Genomic DNA, 11,484 nt, shown 5'->3' on the forward strand with positions numbered 1-11,484 from the left:
TCTCTGCGACTTCTGGAACGGATGGGGCTTTTCCCTCTCCAACTGGACTAGAATAAAGGAAGGTCGGCCCGGCCTGTGATCGTAGTCCGATAGCTATTCCTGCCCCAACTTAACCAATGGGGTCCGGTAGTAAGGGGTAAGAATGAACAGAAGGCGACTAACCAATCTATCTTTGAAACCAGATGCCCGGAGATGTTTGATTCGTAGGGCTAGGAGATCGGTGAAGAGGGCCGGACAACCAAGCAAAAAGTTCTTCCATTACGGCTACTCTTAAATTTTGCACTACCACCTTATCCATTACTGGAGACGAAAGCAGCTATCCCTAATGCCTTGCCCCTCTCCCTCCAGTCGGGAGCTAAACCCGGGGAGTGAGAAGAGAAGGAAGGGAAGAATCGGCTAGGAAAAAATAAGATTTAATCGTGTTAATGCTAAAAACTCTAATACCCGGTATTCTCCGACATTTATAATATCTTATACTTGGTTCGAATCCAATTCCTGGTAAGGAAGGCAAAGATTAGAAATAAATTCCTGGATGATGAACAAGATGCACTGCAGCAGCAATAGCAAGTCACTTTGGAACGACCCGGCATCGAGGTCTCGACGAGCCTTCTCTACTCCCCAACCGCACCACCTGGGGAAACCAAGCGAAAGAAGACAAGATCGAATCTCCACTGTCTTGTGCTCGTCTCGGGGAATGGACACAAAAGAGATATTTCATATTATCATGAGAAAGCATTCAGAATCGGCATGAGCAAAAGCCCCCGTAAAAGCTTCAACAGGAAAAGCAGTTCAGCAAGACAATGGAAGCCAAATAAAAAAAAAAAGATCCCCTTATGTTTTTCCGTCTTCTTCTCTTTCGGGTGGGAGGCATATCTCAATAGCTCGATTCTTATTCTTTCTTTTCTGACGACTTTGCGGCTAACTGGCCTCCTTCTTTGAGGCCGTGGGATGGGAACCTCTGATTGAAAAGGAAGAGGCCGGTTTTACGCCTCAGCCAATGAACTCTTTCGGGCTGCGTTTCCTGATTCTATCTCCATCAATATAACAGAGAAAGATAGAGCTCAGGAGCGTAGTCAGAGGTCTTTGGTGCGTGAATGCTTGACTTAGAGCTTGAACTAGGGGCAATCCAGCAACCATTTCAACTGGATACCATCAAGCAAGAGGGCAAGAGAGGAGGAGCCGATGAAATTAGGAGTTCTTCCCCGCTGACGTCTAAGCTCTCAAGGACTCGGATTAGTCAACAGGAATGAAATCTAAGAAAGCTGGTAGCTCGAGCGAGGAGCGGAGCCTAGCCCTATAGCTATAGGCTATATAAGATTCCATTTCCTCTGCTTTGAATAGTTAGAATCAAACTAATTGCTCATTCATTCAGAGCTCTTGTCGGTCAAGTAGATCGAGAGAGAGAATTGGCTTCTATATAATCTGCTGGAGTCAGATCAGTAGGGGAGTTCACACCGGGACTTTCGTAATAGAGAAAGAACCCATACCCTGAACCGGGGAAAGGCGATAACGACCCGGGAAATGGTGAAGTACGTGAATCGACTCCCTCTTCGAGTCAAGACCTTATACAAAAAAAGAAAGAAGAAGGGAACTCACAGAAGCTAGATCACTCAGAGAAGCTCTTTCACAGGCTCACTTTATACCCTTATTATGCACTCTAAATAGAATAAGAAGAAGTCAGAGTACCTACCATCAATCTCCGTAGCTAGATCGGAGATGCAAGAACATAGATTGGAATAGACAGATTGAGATGTGCTCCTTCGTAGCGAGATTCCCATAGATGTGACTTTCCCCTTACGTAGTAGAATGGAAGTGACGAAGCATCTATTGAACTACCATTTATGGAAGAGTAGCAACAAGATTGGAAGCTCTTTCCCTTGGGTGTGCATTCATATGGCAGTCAAAAGTAGCCTGATTGACAGCCTTTTTGACTCCATAGGAAGCGAGAGAAGCAATAGAAAAGGAATCCAAGTCAATAGAAGTAGTAGGCCCATGCCAAGCATTCTTCATTCTCCAATCAGTAATGCCAATCATGAGTCCTCCTTGTTTTCCCCTATACGGAAGAGACAGGAGCGATATTGGTACCCTAAGGCTAGTTCCCATGCCAAATGAGTAGGCTGATAGCCTGGGAATCTAAGTCACTAGACCAGATGGAATCGTTGCCTGGCTTTGACTCTTCCTAAGGCAGTTCGTGAAGCAATTAGCGGAAAGGACAGACTGGCTTGATGCCTTTGCAGATGTCTATGACTCTGGAATCAGTCTCGAATCCGATTTCCGACGAAAAGGCTTATGGAAGGATTGAGCCCGAAACTGGCATCTGAATTGGATTCATTTTCATTTCCCAGTGGCTGGGCACCTGCCCATGCTCATCTTTGGGGCATTCTCTTTCCCCTATCATCCTTTGACCCACTCAAACTTCATAATGTAGAAAAAAAGAAACACTATGTGATAATGGTATCAACTATGATTCTCACTATAGCTCTGACGGAGTCAGTTTCTCAACACGGGATCTCTATACCATTATGAAACAAAGATCAAGCATTATCTATCAGGTAAAGGGACTTCTTTCCATTAGGCTTCTATTGAATGTAATCAGGCTCATCTCTCTGGTTCGTCCTTGCCGGTTGGTTATAGTTCAGATTCAGTGACCACAGAGTCAGTCTTCGGTTCCATATCAGTGTCTACAGAAAAGGGCAACCGGCTCACATCCTTGCCCGGGACAGTCCTAATTGAAACATAAGAGTGTGTTTGACTTGAGTTTGTTCTTCACTCTCTTCCCATCATTATGGAAGAGTAGTTGCTTTGCTGTATAGCTAAGATTTCTTTCCATTGGGAGTTCTTCCTTCGATTCTTCGTATGTTTTCTCCCTAGCCCTAGCAGCCTTTACGGGGTGCTTTCCGGTTGGGTGAGCTACCCTTTTTCAATGATATATGGATCAAGGCCTCGCTGAGCCAGATCAGCACGAGCTACTAAAGTAAAGAGAAAGAAGCTAAAAGCCTCCGGGCGTGGGAAGAGGTTGGGAAACCGGCCAGGCAAAAGGCTATCCTGAATCAGATACCATTCTGAGGGGAGAGACCCGTAACCAAACAAAGAGGCCTAACTGCAAAGCAAACCAGAAAGATGTCATCTATGCTCTTGACATCGAGAAAGAGCTTCGTTGTTTGATCTGTCCACTGGGACATCTACAAATTGAATCATCAAAGAAGAAGAACAGGCATTGTCCGCAACCCTTGTTGAAAGAAAGAGGAACTGCCTTTACTCGTCAAAGCCAGCATCCCAGATGCCTTCATGACCTATAGACTTGTTATTCTGCTTCTGTGGAATCTTTGTATTGTTAACCCCTAAGGGAAGGGGAAGATCACCACTCTATTAGTGGGACTTCTACCGGTTTATTGGATAGAGTGAGTCCTCTGATTCTCTATATCGATCTACTGGGAAAGCATCGATCTAGCCTCCCACTCATTCTGCTAAAAGGATGTCCTAGAACGGAGAAGTGGAATCAAATGATCCATCTTCATTTTCCCATAGGACACATGGAAAGAATGCTTCCTTGTCCTTGTAGCTCGGGGAAGAGAAGGCATCCATGCCGGACATCGTTCTTTCTCGGCCCATCAAGAACTCGGCATCGAAGACTCATTGCTCTAGGGTACCTGATGGATTTGCTTTCCAGCCTGTGGTGAAGACCCATTCCTTTGTTCGTTATATTCTATTGGTTCTCGCCCTAGCCTACTCTGATTTTCCAGACGGAGCTTTTTGATTTTTCTATTTCGCCCTTGCTTGTCTAACGGGAGCAAAAGGACTCCTATCTTAACTCACCGTAGTTGAAGAAGGAATGCTTGGTAGTGCTAATGGAATGCCCCAGACATATGTAAAAAGAGAATCTCGATAGAATCAATAAGAAAGCTCATTGGAATGAAACATGGCATCCATCTTCATCAACTTACAGTAAGCGCAGTGGAGAGAGTGGCTCTCGGGGAGCGGGCACTCATGGAACGTAGCGATCTCAAGATACCTGACTTGCTATCTCTTCAAGTCAATCACGATGATGAGGACTCACTCATCTCTATGTGCGGATCATCGTCTGATCCATGCCCCCTTGGGTTGTTAAAGTAATTACAGATGGATGAGATAGCTACCTTGATTGATTGCTGGGAATAGAGAACCAATCTATCTCTCCCGGGGGTAATTAGAAGAAGGAAGCATTGATGAGTTCACTGCGTGTTGGTAGCGAGGATAGAGAGAACAAGAATGAGCAGCCTTCCATGAATAGAACACCAAGGAACCTTTCTGGATCTGCTTACAGCTAGCGAAGAGGAAAAGGAATGCTTGTTGATTGGACTGATGCGAGATAGCTAGATAGAGAATGAAAAAGCCTTAGATGAACTACCAAATAGAGGTCTTTCCCCGGATTGAACTCACAGAGATGGCTAACAAAGGGTATTGATGTTAATATCATTAGAATGGAATGGAGGGGAGGTGCTCTAACCACTAGAATGAGAATGGAGTCCTACTTTCTTTCCCTCGGCACCAAGCTACGAAGCCAATTGATCTATCTTGGGATGCTTTCCCGTAGATGAAGAATAGGATGGATCGGTCTATGCCCACTAACTAATTCTTTTTTGTTTGAAATGAGCCTGCGGCATGCCTTCTACGCGCTATACCCACTTGATTGAATGGCTTTGCCCTCTTCCTTGGCTTCAATCTCTGTTCCAGTAGAAGAAGAATAGGGCGCTTAGCCGGGAAAGAGCTTCTATCGCTAATGGTCACCGATCTAGGGCATCCTAACCTAGGGAACTCATCTATGGAATCTAGGCTCCTAGGACATAAAGGAAATGAGGACTTGTTCTGTTCGTCTATCGAGCATCTCCGTCTCTAGCTCTGGGTTCTCAGTTCGCTAACTAGTGTCAAAGAAAGGGTTTAGCACTTCCATTGGTCCATAGAATACCGAATCACTGACAGTCGACAAGACAGACTGATTTCACTCCCTCGATGGAGATTCATCACACTCTATGCACTAGCCCTTTTGTCAATTCATTAACGGACAGAAGCAGATTGAATTCGAGAATAAATAATAAGGGTAGGCAAGGCTTTTTAGCCCGTCCTTCTTCAATCAAGTACGAAAACAACACAAACTGATATGATCACACCCTGCTAGCGCCTCTCAGTGAGAGACCTTCTTTGATCTGTTCTCGTATCGGATGTTCCGGTTCACTCAGATTCCAATAAGATGGTATGGTATAGTAGGGTTTAATGGGCTGAGCCAGATGGATGAAATCTAATCTTTTCCTTTTACCACAGCTGGTTCATCATCCCAAACATCAGGGACAACCTTCCATTACTTGTTACGCTGAAAGATCAGATTGCTTGGTTCGTAGTTTCAAAGTCAGGGAGGGTGAAGCACGTGAACCTTGGTCAACAATCTTAAGCAGTCAAAGAAAGAACAGAAGCAGACATCATTCAATAAGAATGTGTGTATGAGTTACGCCCTTCCGAGAAGAAAGCAGAAAGCTAGTCTTTGAATCGCTTAGGATATGCATTGGTTGTTCTTCCCTCAATAGACAGATACGATAAAGAAAGATCTCACTGCTGGGAGGTGGAGATGGATAACACCCAAAAACAACTAAAGGCTGACCAGGTCGAAGAGGGAAGTAACTTGTAGGATAGGAGTCTCCCTTTCCCTATATATAGCCGGTGAGTGAATAAACAACCACAGGAGATCAGCCTTTCTTTACTCTTTCCAGCTGAAAGAGAATCTAGCTAGGTTCGTAGTGTCAAAGACAGGAGGTTCACAGCACTTTACCTTGTTGTTCAACAATCTTGATACCCATCAAAAGCAGTCCGTTTCCTTGAATGACCTTAGGAAGGGCTCATATGCTTTCAAAACGAGATCTTCTGTTGTATGTAGAGATGAAAATAGATAATGTGTCGTTGCCTGTAGCCTGTAGAAGGAGTGGGAGGATGGTCTTTCTTTGAGTTCGATAAGCAGTAGCAGTGCGTGAGACAAAGGAACGAGGTCACAAAGCCAAAGCATTTTCACATTTTATGTCATTGCCACTCTCATCAATCAAATGATTAAAATAATATATCTTGTAATATAGAAGGGTGTATGGGGTATGAGCAGAAAGACAGAACACCCATACATCATCTTCATCCCATGCTTGGCCCATCTAGGGGGCAGCATCAGAGGGAAGGAAGAACGGGTGTAGCACCTTTCCCTTGGTCAATAAAATTCGGATACCAACTGAGTCCTTTCCGCTCTCCGTAGGGCAAGCTCTAGCTATAGTAGTTCAGTTTTCAAAGCTTCTGACTGTTCCGTTCCCGTCCGGGTTAGTTCAGATGGATCGAGTAATTACATTCTAGAAGAAAGCAGCCAACCGGCCGCTCTTCTCTGGTTGTTCGTACTTGTCCGGTGCTTAGTTCAGATTCAGTGACCAGTGCTTGTCAGGAAAATGCTGTCTTTGAATGGCTGACCCGGCTAAGCGCTTCACAATGCGCCCAGTGACAGTGTTCGATTTCCGTGCCTGTCTACAGAACAGGAACGAGGTCGTCAAGAAGGTTTCAATCAGGTGTCTATCCCCACCTCAATCGGTTCGAGATTAAACATATACCGTGCTCCGCCTCCCATTTAAGTAAGATCTCCTCGTTGGTCGGGATTATGCCCAATACCCCACTCACTTCCATCAATCCAGCTGGTAAGTTCCAGTTTCTTTTGTGCATCTTTCTCCCATGCTTTCTCTGTTGGTCAACAACCAACCACATCTATAGTTCTAACTACTCCGTGCAAGAAAGACTCTATTTATGGAGGGAATTTGGATTTCTCATAGCAATCAATGTGGAACTGGTTGGATAGCGTATTTCAAGACAATCAAAGATGGTGGCTATTCCTGGGTTTCTTATACATCGTCTATCTCTGTTACGCCTTGATCTTGCACCGAAAAGATCGTAAAGAACTCGAAACCAAGATGATGGAAAAAGAGAGGATCGAAGAAATCGAGTTCCACTATTCTTGGAAAGGCGTCAAAGTCCGTATGCGATGCACCCCTTATCAGAAACCTGGACGCCATCCCTGCCCATGGAGTATAAGTGGGAGTTTCCTTTCCTTCTACCTCTTTCGGGCTTGTATACTATAAGGAGTATAATATACTTTACTTGTAGGAATACTAGAATAGGGAGTTCACTTAATCCAATTACAGCCCTAAGGTAAGGCTAACAAGTTTTCAAGCTGATAAAAGAAATCCGGCAGGAAAGGAAGAAATCAAATGGCAATCTCTGAGTCTGTGTGAGACCTTATAAGAGCCAGTTCCATTGGGCCTTCCCCTACATCTAATCCAGTGGAAGTTGTCGTTCCCGGGCCAGTAGCTTTGAAAGCCTAAAAGAAGGATTCTATTTCGGGTCCATCAAATACAAACGCAAGCTAAGGAAGTTTGAAAGCTATAGTTATAGTATTTGAATTTCAATAGAGCCCAGTAAAATTCTCTTTTCTTTCCTGCCTATTTCCTTTACCTCGGTGGGCAGCTAACGAAATCTCATAGAAAAAGAAAGGGGCTGGTTAACGAGTCTAACTAAGATTCGACTTGAATGATGTTTTTGGTGTTATTGGACAGAATTGTTGCCCTTTTTCCACGCCTCATTTTTCAGAATATGATTATGAGCTGCAGAACGCTTGAAGCTGGAATTTGAGCATTGAATACAGAATCTTTTTTGATTTATTGCCATCCAAATCTGCCACTTCTTTGGCGAGCCCTTTGTCATCCTTAGGTTATTTGTGGATCGGGTTCAGTCTTTATGAAGAAGGTAAGGTCTCTCGTTGAGGCGCCGTCAAAGCCGACTTTTGAGAAACAAAAGTGGAACAAATAACCTCGGAGATATGGATTGAAAGGCATTCCTCGTCCCAGCCATAAATCAATGGGTAAAGACGGGCGCAGCCAAATCAACCATTTCCTATCAAGACTGGGAGAACGGCGATTTGACAATCGACCAAGAGACAACTATCCTACCCCTCCAATCCTACAGAAGGTCATATATGAACCTCTGTACGGTATATTGAAACCGAATGGCACTTAAGCCATGGGGATGAAAGTCGTTACTGAGACAACGGATCGACAAAAGAAAGACCGGTACCATCTGACTCCTTTCGATATAAATTCTTTATCTCTCCCATCTTTCATCCATCTGGAAGCTCATTTTTCAACACTCCAGGAAAGTGAAAAACAGGCTCTGCTCCCGAGAAGCAAATGCATCTTCTCAACTGGAAGAAAGTAGGCTTGTGAACCAGAGATAGAACCTGGTGAATGCGTAAGCGCAGTGCCTTTCGTAACTATATATTATACCATACCTTCTTCCTGGCCGGCCAAGCTCTTTTCATTTACAACCCTTTCCTTTTCCGATCTCTCCGTTTGCAGTTCCTGCAGCTTTCCCCCCGGTGAAAGATCAATTGGTTCGCTCGATCTGGAATGGAACCGGATAATATGAAATGGGCTCTCGACCCAGGCCTTGCTTTTCAAAGAAACCAGTCCTATCGTATCGACTAAGGTTTCCCATCCTAGCCTATCCCGGTGTCTGCTACCGAAAGAGAGAATCGGTCTAAGTGCAGCTCAAAACCAGCCCAACCTCTTCATGGTCACATCCCCTTATCCGACGCTTTTCGTGTTGTTGCATGTGCCTTACGGTATCCAGATCCAGTCCTCTCTGCTTCCTATGATTGAAGTGAAGATCCGCAATGTCTGCTTTCCTTACTCTAACAAGTAAGCAAGTCAACTACCTTGGTAAGAAAAAAAAAGGATTTCATAATAGAACTGGGGACTAGAGGCCTCTCCGATTGAGAGGATAAAGTCTGTGATTCAAAAACCAAACCAGTTGTTAGAGCTGGGTCGGATAGGCAATCAACATGATTGGTCCCGACCCAGTTTAAGTAGTTGGGTGTGAGTGCGCTTCTTCAATCTAGGTAAGCGAAAGCAAGCAGTAGATCGAGAAAAGAAAGAATACGGATTGCAACCTACAGATGAAGAATAGAATTAAATAAGAAGAGGAATCAATCGTTCAGTGATCGCTACGCTTGATTGGGGCAGGCTACCCACACTGTTTTGGCTAAAAAGCCATCTCCTTGCCTCACAGTTTACCTACTCCAAAGTGAAGACAAAAAAATCTGTCTAAATAGCTCCGGTGGAGCTTCGCGGGGATCGTACGTCAGCCAAGGCCTTAGACCGGAGTCCCTGCAGGTTCTCAGCTTCTGTTCTTTCATAACCTCCTCGGTGCCTCTTCCTGGCTACTCCACTCCCAGTCGGGATGGGTGCCACAGCTTGTACTGGCTAATTCTTTATATATAACCTATCTTTCCATTTGAAGGAGTCTATCCCACAGCTTAAGTCTGAAACACTACTATATCGGAATCGGACGAAAAGTCTTTCCCGGCCTCACTGAGTGGATCTGGTGCCCACACTTTATATAGTCCTTTTAGCTTTATTGGAGGATGTGCCCAAGCTTCTTTTGCTAAAGCACATCTCCTGTCTGAACCCTTGACCGATTCGAAATGAACAAACCCACATTTTTGAAAGAGATGATCGAGTCTGCCATCCTAGGCGGTTCTCCCGTAGCGTCTCTGCCGGCAACTTTCTAAGGTTCAGGTTTGTCTGCCTATCCTAGGTGACCATCTTCGTCTACTACAACTAGGGGTGTGTGCCATAGAGTGTGGTTCCAGGTGCATTTCCAGTTTTGATAGTTGTTGTCCTTCCTCTGTGATTCAAGACAAAGAGTATAGGCTAGAGTGGCTTTCCCGAGTGAAAAAAAGGTATAGTGGAATCTCCGAACGAACACTTCGAATCTGTATGCTCGTGCTTTCCGGGAAGGCTGGTCCGGTTAGTCCTTCTCCAATTAGCATCTCGCCTGATCGTCCGCTGAATAAATCGCACATGCTCCAAGGACTTCACGGAATTAGGAGGCACACAGGTAGGTATACCAAGATAAATGCGGGTAAGCCACGGGGTAAATAACCCCTTAATAAAAGCATGCATTTCCAGACAAGAAGATTGATTGTGGAGGAATTGTCCACATGATGAACCAAACGGAGCTTGAGGGGCAGAGTGAAGTTACCATTTGAGGAGCAGATGTCCCGGCTGGTAAGGGAAATGAATGAAAGAAGCTTCTCCAATAGGAGGCATGTGTTGAGCATTTGTTTCCTTTGGCAGCTGAAGTTCCAGTGCCATTTGAGTAAGGAAGATTGGCCAATCTGAATGACTCCCTGTGAGACTTTGAGAGCAGATGTATTAGTAGTTCCATTTCTAGTTGAAAACAACAAATTAGAATTCAATCACCAAGTGGATATCTCGATAACTAAAGGTGCCAAGCCTCGGATTCGACTTGAAATGAGGATAAGGGTTCCAGCTAGATATGTATGATTCACCCGGTACCTGGTATTGGTAGTAGCATCCGTCTCTTTCCCCTCCCTCTGTATGAGTAGAGAGGCTGAGGGGAGGTCTACTAAAGGGCTACTCCACCGGACGATTGTTGTCTTCTTTCAATAATGCTTTGTTGGTCACCGCTGCGAGGCATCGCCTGTTGTACAGTTGCTTTAGCCTAGGAGCCAACCTAGCTAAGGTTCACTCCTTTTTTTTATTTCCTTGAGGATGAGGACTTTTCATTCGATAAAGGACTTGAGATAGACAATTGCAGTGAGTCTTATCCCGGGTATGGGACCCTAGGCCCTGAATCTATTATAGTGTTATAAGTCCTCTTTCTTTATTTGCATAACCTCGCATCACACACAACAACAGGCATGGTTGCGCACCAACCGGAGTCGGTCCTTGCATTCAAATAGGGGAGCTCTCAAGCTCGATATTTTCTTTCTCGGTTGATACCAGCACACAAGGATCTTCCCTATGAACAGGAGGCAAGATTTCCGCAGCTCCGAACTTTGACCACGAAACAGAGAACAAGGCTGAAAAGAAGCTTTCTTCACTTTGACGATCCTAGTGTGAGTGGATGCGTAGTTTGAAAGTATTTCCACCTGAACCAGGGTCGTGCTGAACCTTTTTCTGGCTGACGTTCCTTGGAGGTCCACATGGACTTAGAATGAGGAAGTAAAGCATCGAATTCCATGTGTTCAGCATGGATTTCAAGATGAGGAATAGCACAAAAGAGGAAGCGTCCGGCATGAGAGATGGCTTCAGACTCGACCTGAAAGGTGCCAGTTACATCTATTGGACCAGACGGAAATACAAGCTTTCTTGTAGCATGCATGGGTTCGACGTATTCTTTTGCTTGAATTCGACTAGATCCCTTACCGCCTAGTAGTTCTCACTGGTAGGCTACCGGGGAAACTCGGTGGAGCCGCTGGTGGTTATTTGTCTCTTTTTCCCTGAGTGGGCGCCCTAGTCGACCTCTTCTCTTTATCCATTCCACTTTCTGTAAACCCCTGACTCTGTGTCTCGCGCTTTTCAGCCTGAATTCCATTCCCGTAATTCTTCTATTCTATGAAACTACATACAT

This window comes from Vigna unguiculata, unplaced genomic scaffold (assembly GCF_037176805.1).
Source record: "Vigna unguiculata cultivar grain cowpea cultivar isolate G323 ecotype 2 unplaced genomic scaffold, ASM3717680v1 ptg000114l, whole genome shotgun sequence".
Classification (NCBI taxonomy): domain Eukaryota; kingdom Viridiplantae; phylum Streptophyta; class Magnoliopsida; order Fabales; family Fabaceae; genus Vigna; species Vigna unguiculata.